This window comes from Python bivittatus, unplaced genomic scaffold (genome assembly GCF_059951505.1).
Source record: "Python bivittatus isolate LINGU-HERP-01145 unplaced genomic scaffold, Pbiv_v1 ctg000020_np1212, whole genome shotgun sequence".
Taxonomy (NCBI): domain Eukaryota; kingdom Metazoa; phylum Chordata; class Lepidosauria; order Squamata; family Pythonidae; genus Python; species Python bivittatus.
Window position 1 is genome coordinate 59,714,751 of NW_028277030.1, and position 19,854 is coordinate 59,734,604.

Here is a 19,854-nt window from a genome sequence, read left to right on the forward strand (position 1 = left end):
ACTTCCTCATATACTCAGGCGTCGGTTGAAGGGACATCATAGGAAGGTCCTCATCAGGCTCACTCAAACTCAGCAGAAGCTACTCAGATACTTGACACGGTATCATCAAGTTTCTACATAGTGCTAAAGAGTAGATTTAGCAAGTCTGCTGAAACAATAGTAGAACAGTAAGACTTCTCTTCCAACACACTCAGAAATTCCCGACCATCTCAAGGCAAGAGCTACAAACTCATTAAGAAAAGAGAGAGAGAGAGAGAGCATTTGCATGCATTCCAAGGACAGTTTTAAGCCAACATGCACAGTCTTCCAAGGTGGAGGATTCCCATCAGACATGCTAAGATTGGGGAAATATACAAAAAGATTACATTACCCATATAAACTAGGTACAGAAGCTAAAGTGCAATTCAGAAATCAAGTTTAGCTCAACCAGGAGATGCCTATTTCTTTGTAATGAACAGAAACTCTTAATGACAATTCAGCTTTATGAATGCATTATATTGGGAGACGATATTGGAATGGCCGCACAGTGGCTGGAGTTTTTCTCTCTTCTCAATTATTGATTCCCATATTATTTCTCTGAACATTGGAGTTGGTTTTGTTTGCTGCCCCCCTGGACTTTTATGAAGCAAGCTTTATGAATATATTGATGGATGCAATAAGCGTAAACTAGAGAATAAAACCAAATTGCAATATAAAGATCTGGTTTTTCTACAATTGTTCGCAGTGGCCACAGGGGATTCTAGTCACAATTTGCTCTCTTCTCACCAAAAAAAAGTGGGAGATGAGGGTAGAGGCAGAAGACATCTTCCTTTTTTCAGGTCTCTCCTACTTTTTGGAGTACCACTCCAGGGCCACTACTGAAAGGCTGAATGTGGATCCCCAAAATTGTGCCTCAGTGATTTTAGAACCACAATGCCTGGAAGAGATTTATGGATCAGCATGAAAAAATGCTGAGATAAACATCAAAAATGTCACAAAATACAAACCAGGATACACTCTAATTTTTTTGTTGCCCTTTCTGCACATTTTTTACCATAGTGCTTAAACCAATTTGTAGGTGTCCATTAAAGGATATATATTACAGTACATTCTTACTGCAGAGATGATTGGCACATGCCCAGGACAAAAGCCTTGCTTTTATGTTTGAGGGCTTTTAATAAGAAATGGCTTTCTTAAGGGAATACATTTCAGCTATGCAACCATCAGTCTTCCAGCAGTCACTATTTTGTAGGACTGAAAGAATAATACTATTTTTAAGGGAAAAAGTAAGTATAATATGATATGTAAAATACTAATGAAGATCTCCTCTCAATAATCCAACAAGTCACTTTGGTGACTAATGATGCAGACCTATGTAGACTTACAGAAGTAACCCCATTTATCTTAAATAGTCTTACTTCTTCTGAGTAAACATGGACTACAGCGCTCTGTCAAATGGCAGCACAAGGTTTAAGCAAAATTAAGCCAGGAACCCATAGAAAGGCTTGAGATACATTTTTACCCTAACTGGCACAATGCCCCTGTAGCCATTTTAATGCCATGTCCTCATGAGGTTGCTTTGATCTTTTTCTATCCCGCAGCTGAGGCAGCTTAAAGCTATATTGAACTGTTCCTATTTTAAAGTAATGTTTCCTCACTTCTCCCAGATGACTGATTTCTTTATTTACTTATTTTACATGGGATATGATCTAGCATGTTTCATTGACCTTATGCTGGCTGATACAGTCAGAAGTGGGTTCTGTCCAGGTCCCACTGGCCATTTGAAGTTGCTACAGTCATGGTCCTTGAGAATGGCCTTCCGTGGCCTTGGAGACCTGAGTCAGCCTAAATAGCATCTGATTAATGGGCTGCTCAATGAAGTAGAAGAGAGAAAATTGGAGCAGCTCCAAGTGTAATATGTGGTCTGCAGTGGGAGGAGGAATGCTTGTGCAGGGAAGTAGGAAGAGAGTTCGTCCTGCTTTACTCCACCAATCCAGTGGATCAGTTGTCTCAATACCAGGTTTTGACAGATGACTAAACCCATGGTAACGGCATCTGTCAAAACTCACACCTTCCTCACCCCACATTAGAGCAGATTAGTAGTTTCCCACTAGCAGGTGACCCTCTATAGGAGGGGAAATGAAGCCAGGAGAATCTACCAATCATTCTTTTGAATTTGTCCCACATTAAAACAGCACCACTTGCTGACCTCATTCTAAGGCAGAATAGGTCTTGGCAGTTGGGTGAGTAAATTTTATGCTAGCAAGATTTCTGCCAATTCACAGATACAGTATTTAACCAAGTCAGATAAGTCAGTTAAAACCCCCTACAGCTGGCAACTTGGATGTTACAGCTGACTGGTGGAGTTATTTTAGCCCCAAACAAACCCAGATAGGTTTGGGATTAAAAATAGCCCCATGTAACCCAATCAGGAGTCACATGATTGTATCATTTGGTCAGATTAGTATGCTTGCTTGCCATACTAATCTGTATCCCTCCATAACTCTGCAAACCATCACATATGAGTAAAGCTTGTAAATAACTATTTTTAACAAAGCCAGTGCACTTATTCAATGTCTGTAACTGAGGAAAAGCAAACTACCAGGTAGAGAAGAAAATGGTGAACATGACCCCGTGTTTCTATTATGTTGGACAGGAAAGTAGATGAAGAAGAGTGGGCATGGGAAGCTACTTCATAGTGAGTCAGAATTTGGTCCATTTTTCTGAGAATTATCAACCCTGATTGTCACCAGTTTTTCAAGGATTCAGGACTTTCCAATCCTACTTGAAGAAGTTAGCAACTGAATCTGAGATCTTTTACATATATAGTATGTGCTCTGCTACATGATAGTTGGAATTAATCAGAAAAGGAGAATTCATTGATGTCTGCTCGAGACAGGACAAAGAGGTAAGAGGGCAGATAGGAGAGACAGTGAACAAAAATGCAGTTGTCAATGAAGGATGCTGCTTGGAAATCTGGTGGGGTAACTTCTTTGTTTCTATCACAAAAACCTCAAACCTAGAAAAGAAACTTAATTTCATTGAGACATTAACAGCATTAAAAGAAAGTCCCAGTAGAAGAGAATATATGTACCTCAGGGTTGAACTGTCCCTTGGTGCTCTCTGAGCTTGGTTGTTTTCTTGCAGATGTTTCATTACCCAACTAGGTACGAGAGCACTGATGATGTTATCTAGTTGGGTAATGAAATGTCTGCAAGCAAACAACCAAGCTCAGAGAGCACCAAGGACTCCACATTAAAAAAAAAGTCACTTGGCAGAAATATTTTATATGTAACAGAGGCCATATGCAGCATCCACAGGTTAGCCATCCTTGGGTTTTGGGTTAAGAAATAGCTGATGAAGTGAACATGCCAATGGAAGCATGTTAATGAACACATAGAAGCCAGGTTTTCCCCAAATCAGGAACAATATGGAGGGAATACAGGAAATACACTGGGAAAGCAATGAGGGAGAAACATTCAGAGACAAAAAAAGTAATAGAAATCAGCAAGTTTAGATGGTATATTTTTGCTACTTAAATAGACCAAGTTTTACTGGGATCCCCCACAAAAATGTTTGAAACGTTTTGTTCATTGAAAGCTAACTTCTCTCCCTCCCCCCTGCTGCTTTCCATCTGTAGGCTGATGATGATAAGAGTATTTTAGAAACTTTTCCATTGACAGTCAGAAAGCAGACCAAGGTTTTTCCATTACTTAAATTGTTTTGTGGGACTCTGTATTTTCCATTACTGATCAATGAATAAACTTGAATGTCTTTCAGAACTGATGCCAAAGTGCCAGCCTGTGACATCTAGCATGGCAAACTCATTTCTAAGCAATAGTGTTGAATTACGTGGCCCCAATGGGAGAGCGAAACATGGAGCCTTTCAAAATCATTCAAAGCTTCCCTGGAGTCTGATAGCATTTATGAAGTCTCAAAAGCTGGATATCTGACAGATCAGAAAGCAAAAACATGAATGAGAACTGACAGCACTTTCCCAGGGAAAAAACAAGGACATGCTCTCAGTTGAGCCTAGTAAATTCAAAAATGCTTAAGTGGTGGGATACATACCATAGAAGAGAAAATCTACCTTGGTTTTTCTTATATATATGTAATTAGCAGAAAGGTCAACCATCTGCAAAAAAAGTGACATGCTTCGCCCATCCCTCCCAGGAATATGCTCTCCCCATGATGAGGCAGCATAGCAGGACTTGGGGGGGCGGGGGGGAGGGTTCAAAGGCAATAAGGCATTCAACATGTATTCCTGTGATGATGGACTACAGACAGCTTTGTGACTCTATCCTCTTTCTCTCTGATTCTCCTAGTTGAAATAAAAAAGGCATTATACTTTTTTCTTCAGGGCATCAATACTTATCACATTCATTTCACATACACAGCCCACAGATTAGAGCTACCAGATCTGGGGTGCAAAAATCTGGGTGACAGAAGAAAGCATAACACTTTGCTGCCATCCACACTTTTGCATGTTACGTATTTGTATCCATAACACAAATACCGTTCAGTAGCTGATCCTTGGTAATCATGGTTCTTGACTGAAGTGGGACTCCCTAAAGGAGTCCAGGACTTCCCTGTTCAACTTCAATGTTTGGTTTCAGGGATGGTGGGTCACCGAGTAGACATAATAGGCTGCACATGTTATTGTCTGCAAACTTATTTTAAGCAAACATCCTAAAGCCAAAGGGCCTAATAAGGCTGTTGCAAATCTGAGTGGGGTGGGGGGGATGATGTAAGAGATATCATACAAACTGCAATCACAGCTTCTGTTTACATAGGATCTACACTGATGCATGTTATCCATTAAGATTCAACAAGGAAGTAACACATAAAACATAGAAAATGTCAAACAACTTTTGCATATGTATTTGATACACAATTTCTAATATATTGCATATGTAGAGGAGCTTTTCTGCAGAGGTTGGCCTGGATCCTTCTTTTTTTAAGGCTAAATGCAAGTACTGCAGGACAGTGCTGCTGAGGGCAACAAGCATTTAGTTCTTTCCTCCATCTTGTTTTCAAAACTGGGCAAAATATGCAGATAACCATGCTTGCTTAGGCCAGTTCATGACTGCATGAACAAATAAAGGTGAAACTTCAGATCATCTCCAATGCAATTCACAGGAACTGCTACAGTGCAAAATTCACCAAAGGTGGGTTTGTTTAACAATAATATGAATGGGCAAAGAAATACACTTTGCACTGAAAAAAGGCTCAGTTTCAATTCCTGCTAATTAGATGTGGCTAGGAATATTCAGGGACTTTAAAATCAGTGAAAGCCAAATTCTTAGTAGAGAATGAATATCAATACATGGACCTACCTACAGGCAGTCCTCATTTAGCAACCACAATTGGGACAGGTAACATGGTCATTAAGTGAAGCAGTTGCTAAGTGAAACATCACGAGTTTACAATTTTACTTTAGCTTTCCTTCGCTTTACAGATCTGCAAAGCTTGTAAATGAGGGCATTGGTTGCAAAGTTACTTTTTCATTACTGTTGTAACTGCGAACAGATGTGTTTGAGGCAGTCCCTAAACGAGGAGTACTTTTATTTGGATTTTAAAAAGAACTGGTTTCTTTCAATTGACAATCCACTGTGCAAAAGTACTGAATTTTTGGAATGCAGTAGAAATGAGAGGGCCACTGATCAAACAAAATCAGCCCGCCCCTATTTCAATCAGCAACCTCAGAAAAACTAATTTCACAATTCTTTTGATTTGGGCTAATACTCTCCCAACTCCCAACAGTGCCATGTAACAGCTCCAAACAGCATCTGTATGACAGCCTTCCCACACTGTGACATAAAGAACCATTCTTTATATGGACTGTTTTTGTCAGAAGAAATAATTTCCATCCCAAATGATACAGGAACAATTACTAGGAATCACTTGACCAGTTGCTCTTGGTATTACATGGGGTATGGATTAGTCAAGACTGGAGTCAATCTCATTATTAAGGGAATTGCATTTAGGTCAACCATACTATAAAAGTACCATGGTCTTGAACCTGGTACCTTAAGCTCCAGAGAGCTTTTAGTCTCACTTTTAGGCAAACAGATGCCACTTCAGAACATGGCTACCAGCCTGTGTGAGAGAGATTGTGGGGAAGCTGGGAAAGGAATGGAAGAGAGAGCAGACATAATCAAGAAAGAATGGGCGAGTCCATAGACACTTATCTCATAAACAGCAATTTAGTCCAGATGAAGAGAAACCTGGGAAGAAATGTTTCAGATTATTCAGATAGACTCTCCCTTAATAAACTTACTGTAAATGAAGCTAGGAAATTCCTCTTTCAGTTTCCAAGATGTTGTATTTATTCCAGACTAACATTAATACAAAATACAAATACAATACAAAATACTTTAATGACCAAGTATAAAATATATTCAAGGAATTTGTCTTCGGTGATGAACAGCAAGATCAACAGTGTGTTTGGATAGCAACAGAAAAATAATAATAACACTACACAATAAAATAACTTTTTCAAAGGGAGAAGCCACGTCCAGCATATATCGAGTCATGTAGTGTTTAACAGAGCAATGGCACAAGGGAAAAAACTATTCCGATATCTAGATGTTTTAATATATGGTGCTCTGTAGCGCCGTCCTGAAGGAAGAAGTTGGAACAGTTTGTATCCAGGATGGGAAGAGTCTGCAGATATCCTCTCTGCCCTCCTTTTGACCCTCACAGTATACAGTTCTTCTATAGAAGGCAGGCGGGTTGCAATTGTCCTTTCTGCAGACTTAACTATCCGTTGGAGTCTGAGTCTGTCCTGTTTGGTTGCAGAATCAAACCAGACAGTTATAGAGGAACAGATAACAGACTCAATGATTCCCCTGTAAAACTCTACCAAGAGCTCCTGGGATAATTTAAACTTCCTAAGTTGCCGCAGGAAGAACATCCTTTGCTGTGCCTTTTTAATGATGGCTGTAATGTTAAGCGTCCATTTCAGGTCTTGGGAAAGTATAGAACCCAGGAAAGATTAAAAATACTTTACAGAAAGTGGTGTACATCTTGCTTCCTTGATCTTGCCCAACAGCATGGGGCTTGTCACTGTCTTCTTGATGCTACCTACTTTTAGCCTCTTGGTCCTTGGATCTTCTGGAGTCTAAGCATCTGTGGGGATCTATCATCGGTTTTCTTATTTATATCTGGGTTTATTTCTGGTACCACATCTGCTGGCTTGCCTAGGCCAAATTTGCCCCAGATCTTTCTGGACCTTGATATACTGTATACATGCTGGCAAATCAAATTACATTAAGCTCTCCATTACACTAAAAATTCATTTGCTGTAAATCAAACTGATCTGCCGGGGATTATATTCTTGAACACTGACAAAAGAAGGAAATATCTCAGAAGAGCAATATCCCATTAGCTAGCTTTTAGTATTTTCTGGTGAGAAAAAAAAAGGATTGCTCAGATTTAAGATTGCTTTCATGTTACTTTTAATAACTACTTGAATAAATGATTTAATTGTATTCAGTTGACAGGTAGTCTTTTAAAAAATTGTGATTTTTTTTAGCATCTTCCTCAGCTTTCGTTTCGTTTCATTTCATTTTATTTGAATGTTATTCCATCATCTTATGTTCCTAAATGTGAACAATTCTACTTCCCCCACCATCTCCACTTTGAGTAATTTTCTTTTTGCCCCACGCCCAGCCTCAGCTAGCATCACTAATCCAAAACATTTCCATTTCCTTGTGCATGCCAACATGACTTCTGCTTTCAAAACAGATGGGTAGAGAAGAAAGCCAGGCACAATCTCTATCCTTAGACAGATGTCTTATAAAAAATAAATTAGGAATCATGCTAATTAATTCTTTACTCCATCTTTCCCCAACTCAGTCATTTAGATATATTGGATTACAAGTCTAACCATTCTGGTCATCTGTCTGAAATAGGCTGTTTGTTTGGGATTTCAGATAAAAAATGGCATTGCTTTGCACATTAAGGAATATGAATAAAATGAAACATATTAGTCAGTCATGGAAACAAAGAGAATGTCAATTTTTCTCTCCATTTAGACACTGATGGTCTTCACTGTGTCTGTTATAAGCTCAGAATTTTGGAGTACATCCATTTGAATTAAACCCAATATATGCAGACAAGCACTATGTGGTGATAGTCCCTATCCACTCCTACAACACTGATTATGAGATTCTGCATAAAAGCGTTGCCCTTTTACGGGTGCTTGGGGGATTTGTGCACTGCAGAAGCCCACATAGCTGTTTACATTATCTTCTGGCAGCTGTGGAAATCTGCATTTACAACTACAGAGATCTGAGGAGTAAAACCATGTTTAACTTTAGTTTTGCAAAAAGCATGGTATCACAAACCCGTGTATGAATTCTCAGTATGCATTCTGTGTGGGATGCAAATGTTATAAAAAGGGAAATTGGAAAGAGACTTCGATTATTTGGGCTGTTTTCATTTCTGTGAGCTGCTCCTCTGTTATACGGTATCTGTGATTTGTAAAAAAATAATAAATTGTTGAGGAATAACTCCCTCCCCCTGCTCAGGAGTGTCCCTCTGCAACATATAGATCAAGAGAGCTGCAGTAAATGCTTGGAGTAAATGCTTTTGGTCACCTTAAAATCCTTCTGATTGCAGATGAGGGGCCTGGGGAAAAAGAGACTGAAAGGAAAGGTCAGGAGGACCAAACCTTTTCCTTTTCTCTGGAGATGCTTGAAAAAACAGTTACAGCTCAATGGGAGTGCATTTCACAATGGAAGGAAGGATTACCCAAATCCCGAAAAAAGGGCCATCATGGCTTTCTAGTAGGATCCAGCTATCTGCAAAAGTTAAGAGGGTTTCCTTCAGGAAATGGAAGTTCGTCCTAATTTGGAGGCCAGAAAGGAACACAAACTCTGGCAGAAAAAGTGTAAGGCAATAATAAGGCATGCCAAAAAAGGAATGAAAGGACCATACTGTATGGCAAAAAAAAAAAAAAAACCAAGGAGAGAAACAACAAGAACTTCTTTAAATATATTCAGAACCAGCTAGAAAAGAGCTAGGCCATTATACAATGAAGAGTGAAGGGGATGCAGAAGGAGGACTTGGAGACTGCAGAGAAAGCAAATGAATTATTTGCATGTGTCACTGCAGAAAATATAGGACAGATACCTGAGCCTGTATTGATTTTCTCAGAGAAGGAATCTGAACAACTGAAGCCAAACAAAAGAAGGTATTCTAGCTTGTTCTGAGAGACTACACAGTAACAAATCAATGGGTCCTGATAGCTTCTACCCAAAAGTTTTTAAAGAACTCAAATATACAATTGCTGAGCTCCAAGCAAAAATATGTGACTTGTCTTTCCAATCAGACCCAGTGCCAAAGGACTGAAAGGTGATTAATGATACAGCAATTGTTAAAAAGGGACCAAGGGAGATCTGGTAAATTATAGGCTGAACAGCTTAATTACTGCTCCATGCAAACTGGTAGAAGCAGTAATAAAATAAAACATAATTAAGACGCAGAGTATAGTCAGACAGTCAGGTTAATGTGCCTTTCTCCAGCCCATGAGTTCACAGTTTGCTCTGTCCTCATGGTTGGTCCCTCTTCTGCCTTAGCAACAAGGCCAGCAAGTGATGCTGTCCTTGCTACTTTAATGAAATAAACACTAAGGAAAACATCCCTTCACTTTCTTCTCCTATAAAGCATTACTTACCTGTGGGAAAAAAAACACCAGTTGCTCTCTTTAATGGGTGGTTGGGTAGGGATGGAGAGGTAGGCAAGTAGTGGGAATGGTTGGCTTAATCCAGTGTTACTCAACCTTGGCAACTTAAAGATGTGTGGACTTCAACACCCAGGATTCCCCAGCCAGCCATTCTGGGAATTCTGGGAGTTGAAGTCCACACATCTTAAAGTTGCCATGGTTGAGAAACACTGGCTTCATTATCTGTCAAGTTATGTACGAGATCACAGGGCTGAAGGTGCTCCATGCCTGTTATCTCTCAGTCAGATTGTTTTTGAACATGGGTTTGATACTCATTGAAAAAGCACTAAATTCATGTCTAGAAACAATACAACTGGCATCCCACACACGTGTAGGGTGAAATGGGTAGGAACAACTGAGAATGAATGAACTGCTTCTTCAACCAGTACTTTAATGGTCATGGTCAGCAGCATCCAGAAATATCCCATGAAGTAGGCAAAACGAGACTACTCCTTCCACCAAAGGAATAAAACAGTCAAAAGTCCCAGCATATGCCTTTTCCTGGCAAATCCGCAGGGCACCTGTTGGTGACAGAAAGAGCAACATACAGCTGGCAGAACCTGATTCTGTTTCCCAGTTTTCGTCGTGTGCACCACAGGAATATCTTTCTCTTGAGAGCTAATGTTCTTTGAAAGGCAGATCTAGCACTCTTTCAAAAGTGTCTGAAAAGGAGGTCTAGTGCTCTCTCAAAAGAGAGCTAAGCTCACATATGTAAGAAGCTACAGAAAGCATTATCCAGGCAAGTACCTCTATGGGAGCCAAAGACACAGCCTCTCCAGCAGCCTCAGCCAAGGTTGGCAGCCTCCAGCACCTAGAGGAGGAAGCGGCCTGCCCACAGCCGCATAACGTGTCCAAGAGTAGCTGACTATTTGCACATTACTCACACTGCCAAATGCCAACGAAGCTTCCTAGATCACATCCCCAACAGAATGTGTTTGAGGAAAAGCGGAAAAACGCTTCTTAAAACCTTGAACCTTAAATGACTTTTAGCTGCCTGAGCTGGGCATGATGTTAAATAAGGATTGCCTGGCATATTAATACCATAATTAAGAATTTTAGAATAAGCAACAGATGAACACACCCGGCTGAAGAAAAAGCAGCATGGTCACACTCTCTCTCTCTCTCTCTCTCTCTCTCACACACACACACACACACACACCAGCTCAGAGGCACTTGGTTGCTCACTGTAAGAAACAAATATTTAACTAAAATGGGCTTTGGCCCAATCCAGCAGAGCTATTATTTTCTTCCGTGCTACTATTTTGTGGCCCCCATGAACCATGCAGAATGGGGGAGCCAAAAATTTCAGCTGCATTAAATGATTGTTTAGCCTAAGAAGAATGAACTGCAGAAAACCTCTCATACCTCAGTCACAAAGACGACTTCATGAGCTTTCCAAATCAGGATTTTAAATCGGTTTGCTTCAAAGAAACTATCATTACTATTTACTGCAGTTCACCATACAAATTGAATGTAAACAAAAATGTTCCCTGCGGTCATGACAGGAGAGAGCAAGTGATCAGGTAGCATGTAAACCTGAAATCATGTCTAACTCTTGAGGAGCTAAACCAGACTACACTTCCCAGAATTTCCACTAGCATGCCCAAAATCCGTATCTGGGAGACATCAGGTTGGGAAAGTTCAGCTAAACAATGATCAGAATTAACTGGGTTAACACACACACTAAACCTTGATGTACAAACTGGGGACTATCTGTAGTTTTCTAGCTCTAATAAACCCAGCCAATTGTTATGGTTCAAACCAAAGGTTAAACAAATCACGGCTACGTGTGATGTGTAAACCAGGCCTATGAGTCTTCCTTCTTTAAAATAAATGTATTTGAGAAGGAGTATAAGTCTTTCGTAATGTGCTGTTATCCTAAAAAAAAAAAAACAAAGCTCTGAGCTTTGGGGAATGTCACAGAGTACGTGTGAAAAGCTGAGATTGCTTCCTCTGAAGCATCAGGTAATTGTCCAAGAGTTGAACTCCAAGCCAGCAATGTGGAAAGCCTCTAGAAGGAGACCTCTTGCAAAGAACCAGTTATGTTCTATTTTTAAACTTCAAAGGCAGTTAGTTCTCCCAGAAAGCATCTTAAAAGCTTTCCTTGACAGCATTATGTACATATTCAATGCCTTCTTTGCATCACTCCTCAAAACATGGCTTTCACTTTCCATCAGTACTTGCAGTTTAGCACTCTGGTCACATATGAGATCCATCCCACAGTGGGATGACAAGCCCACGATAACATAGGCAGTTATCTCAAAACTTGATGTAGACCTAGGCTTTAACAAAGGCCTGGAATCAAAGTTCAGCTACAGGAAAGCACCCAGCCCATTTTAGCTCCATTTGTAAACTATCTCAACTGCAAACGGAAGCTATTATTGGGGAGGCTAACTTCCAAAACTAAAGATGTTCTAGAGTTACAGTACTGTGAAAATATAAACATAAGGGGTAGATGAACACTTAAAGTGCTTAGCTCACATTTAATTAAGGAAGAACACCATCTGCAGCTTTTGTTTGTATGGAAAGAAATATTATTCAAAGCTGATCTAGCTCTTTTTATCTGTACAAATGGGTGGCTGCTTCAGAAAGTGCAAATGGATAAGAATGCACATTTAAATGTGGATCCTTGGCAGCCAGATCTGTCAGTATTTAGATGTTCATTCCAAGTGCACTTCTGCACAGTTCCCAATCCAGCAAGAGATACATACATGAAAGTTGGCTTGTCTATATATGTGAACCTCCATCTCTGAATCAAGATAACAGTTTCATATTCCACTTGTACTGCATGTTTCACATGACAGTAACTTTTTTCACAATTAAAAGTAATTAATTTTGAAGCACAATATTTAAAAAAAAATGTATTCATGGCATATGCACAGATTATCCAAGCCCAAATTCCCAGAAAGCAATAAAATACTGTGCTTACAAAAACATCAGACAATAATTTGTCAGTAAGGAATCAGTAGGCTTAAAAGCTTTTTTTAGAATTATTTGAATGCATTGTCCACTCTAGCATTTGGTTATAAAAACATAAACCGTCCTCTTTAATATCTACATGAAACTGCTGAGTGAGGTCATCCGTCAGATCAGGGTCTGGTCCCATTAATATGCAGATAAGACCCAATTATACATCTTGACCCTGGGCTATCCAGATGATGTGGTCAATCTCCTGACCCAGGTCTGAAGGCTGTTTGGGTCTGGTTGAGGAGGAACAGACTCAATCATGCCAAAATCAAGTGGCTGTGGTTATTTGGGTCCCCTAGATCAAGGGATTTTTCATCTTGGTCTTGGATGGGGCTGCCCTTCCTCATTCAAGACTAGCGTGTAATGTGGGGGTAATCTAGATTCACAGCTCCTGCTCAAAGGGCAGGCAGCAGTTGTGACCAGATGGGCCTTACACAGATCCATCTGGTGTATCAGTTACACCCATTCCTAAGATCAGGAGGCCCTTCAGACAGTCACTTATGCTCTGGTCACCTCACAACTAGACTACTGCAATGCGTTCTACATGGGGCTGCCCTTGAAGACAACTTGGAAGTTACAGCTGGTCCAGAATACAGCACCATGGGCAGTGATTGGCATAACATGATATGCCCATATGTTATCACTGCTTCATGAGCTGCACTGGTTACCAGTTGGCTTCTGGGTGCAATTCAAACTGCTGTTGCAAACTGCTGTTGCAAAATGCAAAACCTATACAGCATAGGGCCAGGTAATCTGAGGGACTGCTTATCTTTTAAAAGTTGGTGATCCATGACTTCCATCAGGTATGTCCCAGACAAATAGGCCACTCACTTAAATGAACCAGATGCTTTTAATGATTCATCAACAAAATGACAGTCTTGCAGAAAATGTCTTCCTTTCAGTTGCCAGATCTTCAGCTCTACTTTAGAACCTTTCAAGACTCTGGACAGCCCAACCATTAATAGCTTATTACTTTTACCCTGTTCTATCGCTATGCTCCTCTCTTTTTCAAGTGCTTGAAAGCATGGGAATCATTTAACAAAGGCTAAGGCCTGCCAGGGTGTTGGAAAGCTAGAAATTCACTATTTGGAAATTTCCCTGGGCCTTTGAAATTAAAGACTTTTCAAAAGGGAGTCAGCTGATATTGAACATCTGGCACTGTGCACAGAGAAATATAGTTAATATTCATTTTTATCACACATATTCTGTATATTTAATAATATGTTGCAATTACTTTAACCCTTTAATAGCTGTGGACAGGTATAGAATTGAGGACCTCTGAGTCTGAGATAGCTGAGACTGATAGATGTAAAGGTAGAATTTCACATATTAATTGGTTTTTAATCAACAGATTTATACTTGTTTAGTCTAGTAGTCCTTCTGAGGATGTCCTCAAAGCAATAGCATATACAGTGATCCTACTGTTAACAACTACTCATTCAGCAACCATTTGAACTTACGATGGTGCTGAACAAATGGTAGTTACAACTGGACCTCATACTTAACAGCTGTCGCAGTGTCCCATGGTCATGTGATCATGATTTGTAACTTTCCCTGCCAGCTTCCCGGCTTCCCACAAGCAAAGTCAATGGAGAAGCTGGCAGGAAGTCAAAAGTCGTGGTCATGTGAGGTCCTCACTTAAAGACCCACATGATCCTTGCTTAACAATGACAATCAAGACTCCAAGGACTGCCTTTGCTAAGCAGCACAGTCACATGGTTTTTCAACTTACAACCGAGTCATTTAATGACAAAGTTTCCTGTTCCAATTAGCGTCATTAAACGAGGACTACCTATAGTCCTTCTTGCTATTCTCTTATATTTATTTAGCACCTCTAAAAGGCATATTTATGCCATGAACATTCTCGGGTTGAAACTACTGCAAGCCTAAATGTGGAGGGGACATACCCTCAAAGGGGGTATATACAAGGAAGAAGTTATAGATATCTCATTCCAGTCATCAGACTCCTGTGTAAACACTTCCCATCCTTTGTCAGACACAGCATGGCAGAGGTATCTGTGAGATGAGAGTAAAAAAAGTCAAGATGGTGGGTACAACCATCCAACTGAAGCTCAACTCCTTTTTTTTGTAAGTGTCACATGCATCACACACACATTAAAAAGGATGGGGCTCTGATTACATGGTCACACCTGCCATCTTGACTTTTTTTATTCCACCCACCCACCCCCCGCAGCAGATGCCCTTGTGGCAGGCTGAAAAGATACATGATTTGACCCAAAGAGGCCAGTGGGCAGACTGAATCCTTGTTTGCCTGTTCTGCAAAGGGATGAGATTTGAGTGTGCAGGCAATCCATATTATTTCAGAAAACAAAGGTTTGGGGACATCTGCTGAGGTTCCAAACACAGACATACACACAACTCTTTCAGTGTGTCAAACAAACTACATTATAATTGCCAGATGAGTCTTATGCTTCTCTGACATTGTAGAAATTGCAGGCCAGAGTCTATCAAGACCAGCCAGAATAGCAGCACAATTTCCAGAATCTATTTATGGCATCTTTCTATTAGTTTGCATATCCCCTTCAAGGCAACTCTCTACCTACTTCTTTAGTTTAGCACTTCAAAAGGAAGTCAACAAGTACAGATGTTTCCAACTTAGTGCTAGCATGTTCTGTTTACTTTATGATCCTTTCATAAGCAGAGAATCAAAAGTGGGGTATATCTGAATGACATTAAATTCTAGAATTTAAGATCACAATATCTTAAGATTCTTGCACCAAAATACTACATCCTACCTTCAGCTCCTAGAAAGAGAATTTCTATTCTTCTAGGCTTCCAAAGAGCAGGTTTGGGCCTCTTCCAGAATTCAGTTAGAGTGAAAGCAAACTATTCCTTCTCCCCATGCCTCAGTTTCCTGCTTTTATTTTCAGATGATGTTCTGAAATCCTCAGCCAATCCTGGGCTGTTTGTATGGGTACATTCTTCACAGTTCTTTTATTTTATGAACAATGTTCTCCATTGCTCTGAGGTCCATGGGGGATGCCCAGCGCTGAGTCTCCAGGTGCTGTTGAACTGTAACTCCCATCACCGCTGACCAATGGATTATGATGATGGGAGTTGCAGTTAATATCTTGAGATTTATTCTTGGGAATCAATGCTGGACACCCAAAAGTATATTTACAGCTATCTGTGAATGTTTATACAAAAGTAAATCTCATGAGTTCTGTGAGAGTGGCTTTCAAGAAAAAAAATAAAATAAAATAGCCACAGGCTTTTTAAGTGTGGATAATACATGCACATTTGGGCTAATACAGAAGAGATGAAATCTACTTAATCCGCTTCAAATTACTTTATACGGCACACTTTAATGACATGTTTCATAAGCTGCTTTAAGGAGTGTAATCATGTCTAAAGTCCATACACACTCACATTATCCTTAGGCCTTCACAAGCAAAACTCCATTATCCGGTACAAATTTCCATAATCTCAAAGAAAACCTTAAGCTACTAACCAACAACTGTGTTTTCTTTTTAATTGTACACTAATGCTGCAGCCAGACACCTTTATTTGAGAAATAGGAACTATTTTTTGATGAAGAATTACCTGGATAAAGGAACCGTACTTTATATTTTTAGTGTTTCCTGAGCCAATAAGAGAAACTAAAGTGGATCTAACCAAAGACTTTTCAAATCCTGCCTTTGGTTTCCAGAGGAGCAGCCTGATGCCTCTTGGAAGCTTAAATTCTCTCTCCCATTTTTGTTTCCTAGCAACTGGAATTCAGAGGCATGCCATCTTTGATCTTGACATGAAATGGACCTTTTACATGTACAACATATTTATTCTTTATACAATGCTCTATATCCTTCTGTTATATTCCCTCTGAACCTAACTATGCTATCTGTAGTTTATTTGTGTTTTTTCATATTACTAATTGACTGGTTCTTAATTTTGAAAAATTTAACATTCTGGTCTTTGCTAAGAGGGCCACCCAACAATCCTGGGGAGTAAAAGAGCACAAGTTGGAGCAGGTTACTGCATTTAAATATCTAGGGGTGGTTTTCTAAAGGCACCTGGAAGGCGCACCAGAATCACATTGTGCAGCTAGCTCTTAGGTCTACAAGTGCTATTAAGCCTTCTTTTATGCAAGCGGAGGACAATTAATCCCTGTGGCATTAAAACGTTTTGAGGCCGAGTCACTGGCTCAAATCCTTTATGGGGCACAAGGAGGAATTTATGCGATGAAGGATGCACTGGAAACAGTGCAAACAAATTTTTTTAGTTTTTGCACCCAATGGAACACCAAATGGCCGGTTAAGGCTTGAGGCAGGAATGCCTGCAATCCAGGTAAGGGCCTGGAGGAAGAGGATAAACTACTGGCTGAAAATCCAATTCTTTCCAGTTGGACTAACCCCTTTAGTTTTAATAGACAATTTTCCTTCTCCCTGGAAACAGGCCATAGAGCAGAAGTTGGTATTCTATGGGATTTCTGTACCATTCCTAATTTCTTTAGGATATGACCAAGCCAAGCAACTGCTCACCCAAAGAATGGGGGATATGGGGTTTCAGACTGAAGTTAATAGGCTGCCCCAATATGGCAGAGTTTGGACAAAAAAAGGCACTTGGAAACCAGCAAGATATCTATAAAATCTAACTTTCCGCAAGCTGAGGATAGCATTTTTCAAAGTCAGGCATAACATCTTACCATCCGCACTGCTGCAAGGCAGAGACTCCAAAACTCCATTAACTGAGTGTACCTGCCCACATGGCGACAAGGAGATCGAAACCATTTCACATGTATTACTACATTGTAAACTCTACAGGGATATCAGTATATTCAGAATATGCATATATTCTGCCCCTGATATGAAAATTTCCAGCAAGACCAGACAATTTCTATATGAACCACCTTCCAGGAGATTCAAAACCCTGTACCACTTGTGCAGTAGCCAAATTCTGTGTTACCTTAATGAAAATAAGGCATAATTGGTTACAGAAATAATCACTTCTGTTTTATTTATGACTCTAGGTTTAATGCATACTAGCTATCTTGTTTTTAGATGATATATATTTTACTTCATAGATTGTAATACTTTAGATTTACACTTGCATGGGTAATTAATGCACCATTACCGTAGTGTATGTCACATTTTTATGTGTAATTTTATCTTTGTGACACCAGTATTTTATCTCATCTATCTGATTTTACTTTGGCGTTTTTTGTTTTATTCTCGCTGCTCATTGACCGAATGAACAGTATTTCAATTGAATGGAAAAGGGGAGAGAAGGGAAGAATGAGAGATAAGGGAGTCGAAGAATGCAGACTAAACCATCCACTGGCACCATTTAGAGCTGATAAAATGGAAAACAAACTAAAAGAAAGCTCCATCTATCACAACTGCATGGCTGGCCAACACTAATATATATTTTTTTCCTTGAGAAGGGAACTTACTCAATGAAACAAGACGGAAAGGTAGAACATTGGCCAGAACAAAGTGTGAAAACTTGTGAGAATCGGTGCAGAATCTGTGGTCTGCAGATTGTATGAAAAGGTAGAAGCGCATAGTGTTAGAAGAACTCACGCAAACTCCTTTGGACTCTCTTTCATCCACTTAGCCAGTGGAGGAGAGAAGGACACATTCCCTTTCTCTCTACTTTTCTTCCTTTGGAGTAGGTACAGTGTGTGTGTGTGAATGCAAGTGTGCTTGTGCTTGTTGAATATTTTCTAATCAAGTAGTTAGAGGATGATTGAGTGTGCTTGTGTGATGGGACTTGTGTTCGTGCTGCTCTCACACTGCATATAGCAGGGGTTCCCAAACTTTTTGCCATCACGCCTTCCTTAAAAATCCAAAACATCAAAATGAACACAAATGAATAATGAAAACAATACAATGAAACTTTATTTTTAATAAAGACATGAAATGTACAACTAAAAGGTTCTTCACACCTCCCCTGGACTCTGTCTGCAGCTCCCCAAGGGAAACAGTTTGGAAAACCCTGACATATAGGATCCTAGACATATCTTGGAATAATGTCAGAAGTAGTAGCCATTGTTAACTTTATCCTCCATAGATTTGGCCAAGGCTCTTTCAAAGCCGTCTGCAGGAATGGCAGCTCCTAGCCAACTTGGTTGATTGGGAAAGCAAAGAACCCAGTGGTTGAAGCACCGGGCTAGAAACCAGGAGACCATGAGTTCTAATCCCGCCTCAGGCACAAAGCCAGCTGGGTGACCTTGGGCCAATCGCTCTCTCTCAGCCCTCGGAAGCAAGCAATGGCAAACCATTTCTGAAATCTTGCCAAGAAGACTGCAGGGACCTGTCCAGGCAACTGCCAGGAGTCAACAATGATTCAAAGCTCCCCCCACCCCGCACAAAGCCAACTTGGCTGATTGGAAAAGCTAAGGGTCAGTTGCAACTGGTTTTTGAATGGGGAAACTGCCTGGGAAGACCAGGCAACAATCTGGACAATGGCAGTGGCAAGCCATTTCCATAGGATGTGAGGGTGATGCAGCTGCAATATCTGTCACCCCATTGGTCACCAGGGCAGATTTGGCTGATCTCGCTGGTTTCCTCTCTCCCCGCTCCATGCACATCCCTCCAGAAACTGTGTACTTGGTGGAGGAGTACAACCATCCCAAAGAGAAGGAGTAAACCATTCTTCAGTCAAGGGTATACGATAGCTGGACTCCCCTGCTAGAACCCCCAAACCACTTCCATAGCACTGCCAAGAAACTGCATGGATTCAGCCACGAGAAGCTGTGCTTGTTCCCCTCGCGTCTGCATCTTGTTTAATAGCGAGTTCCACAGATATGTGGAAAAGTCCTTCCTTTTCTCTGTTCCTCAGCCTCCCACCATTCAATTTTAGGAGACAATCCTCATATAGGAAGAAAAACAAAAGCTTTATCTGCTTGCTTCGTGCTGTGATTACTTTTATAAACTTCTCATCATTTTCCTACTTACCTTTTCTGTAAACCAAAACACTCCAAGCTTTCCAGGGGAAACTGCTTCAGCTGTTCCACTCTGCAGTTTTTTGAGCTTTGTGATATTCTATGTAAAGACTTGGCCAAATTAAATTTAAAGAGTTTCCAGAAGAAAGAGCCGCCCTAATCTCACCACAAATACTCCTGATTTATCTATCCTGGCACTTTTAGTTAGAAACAGGCTATCTTTCATGTTTGATTTTGTTCAATTTCTGATTTTTTAGTTAAGTATGCTCTGTTT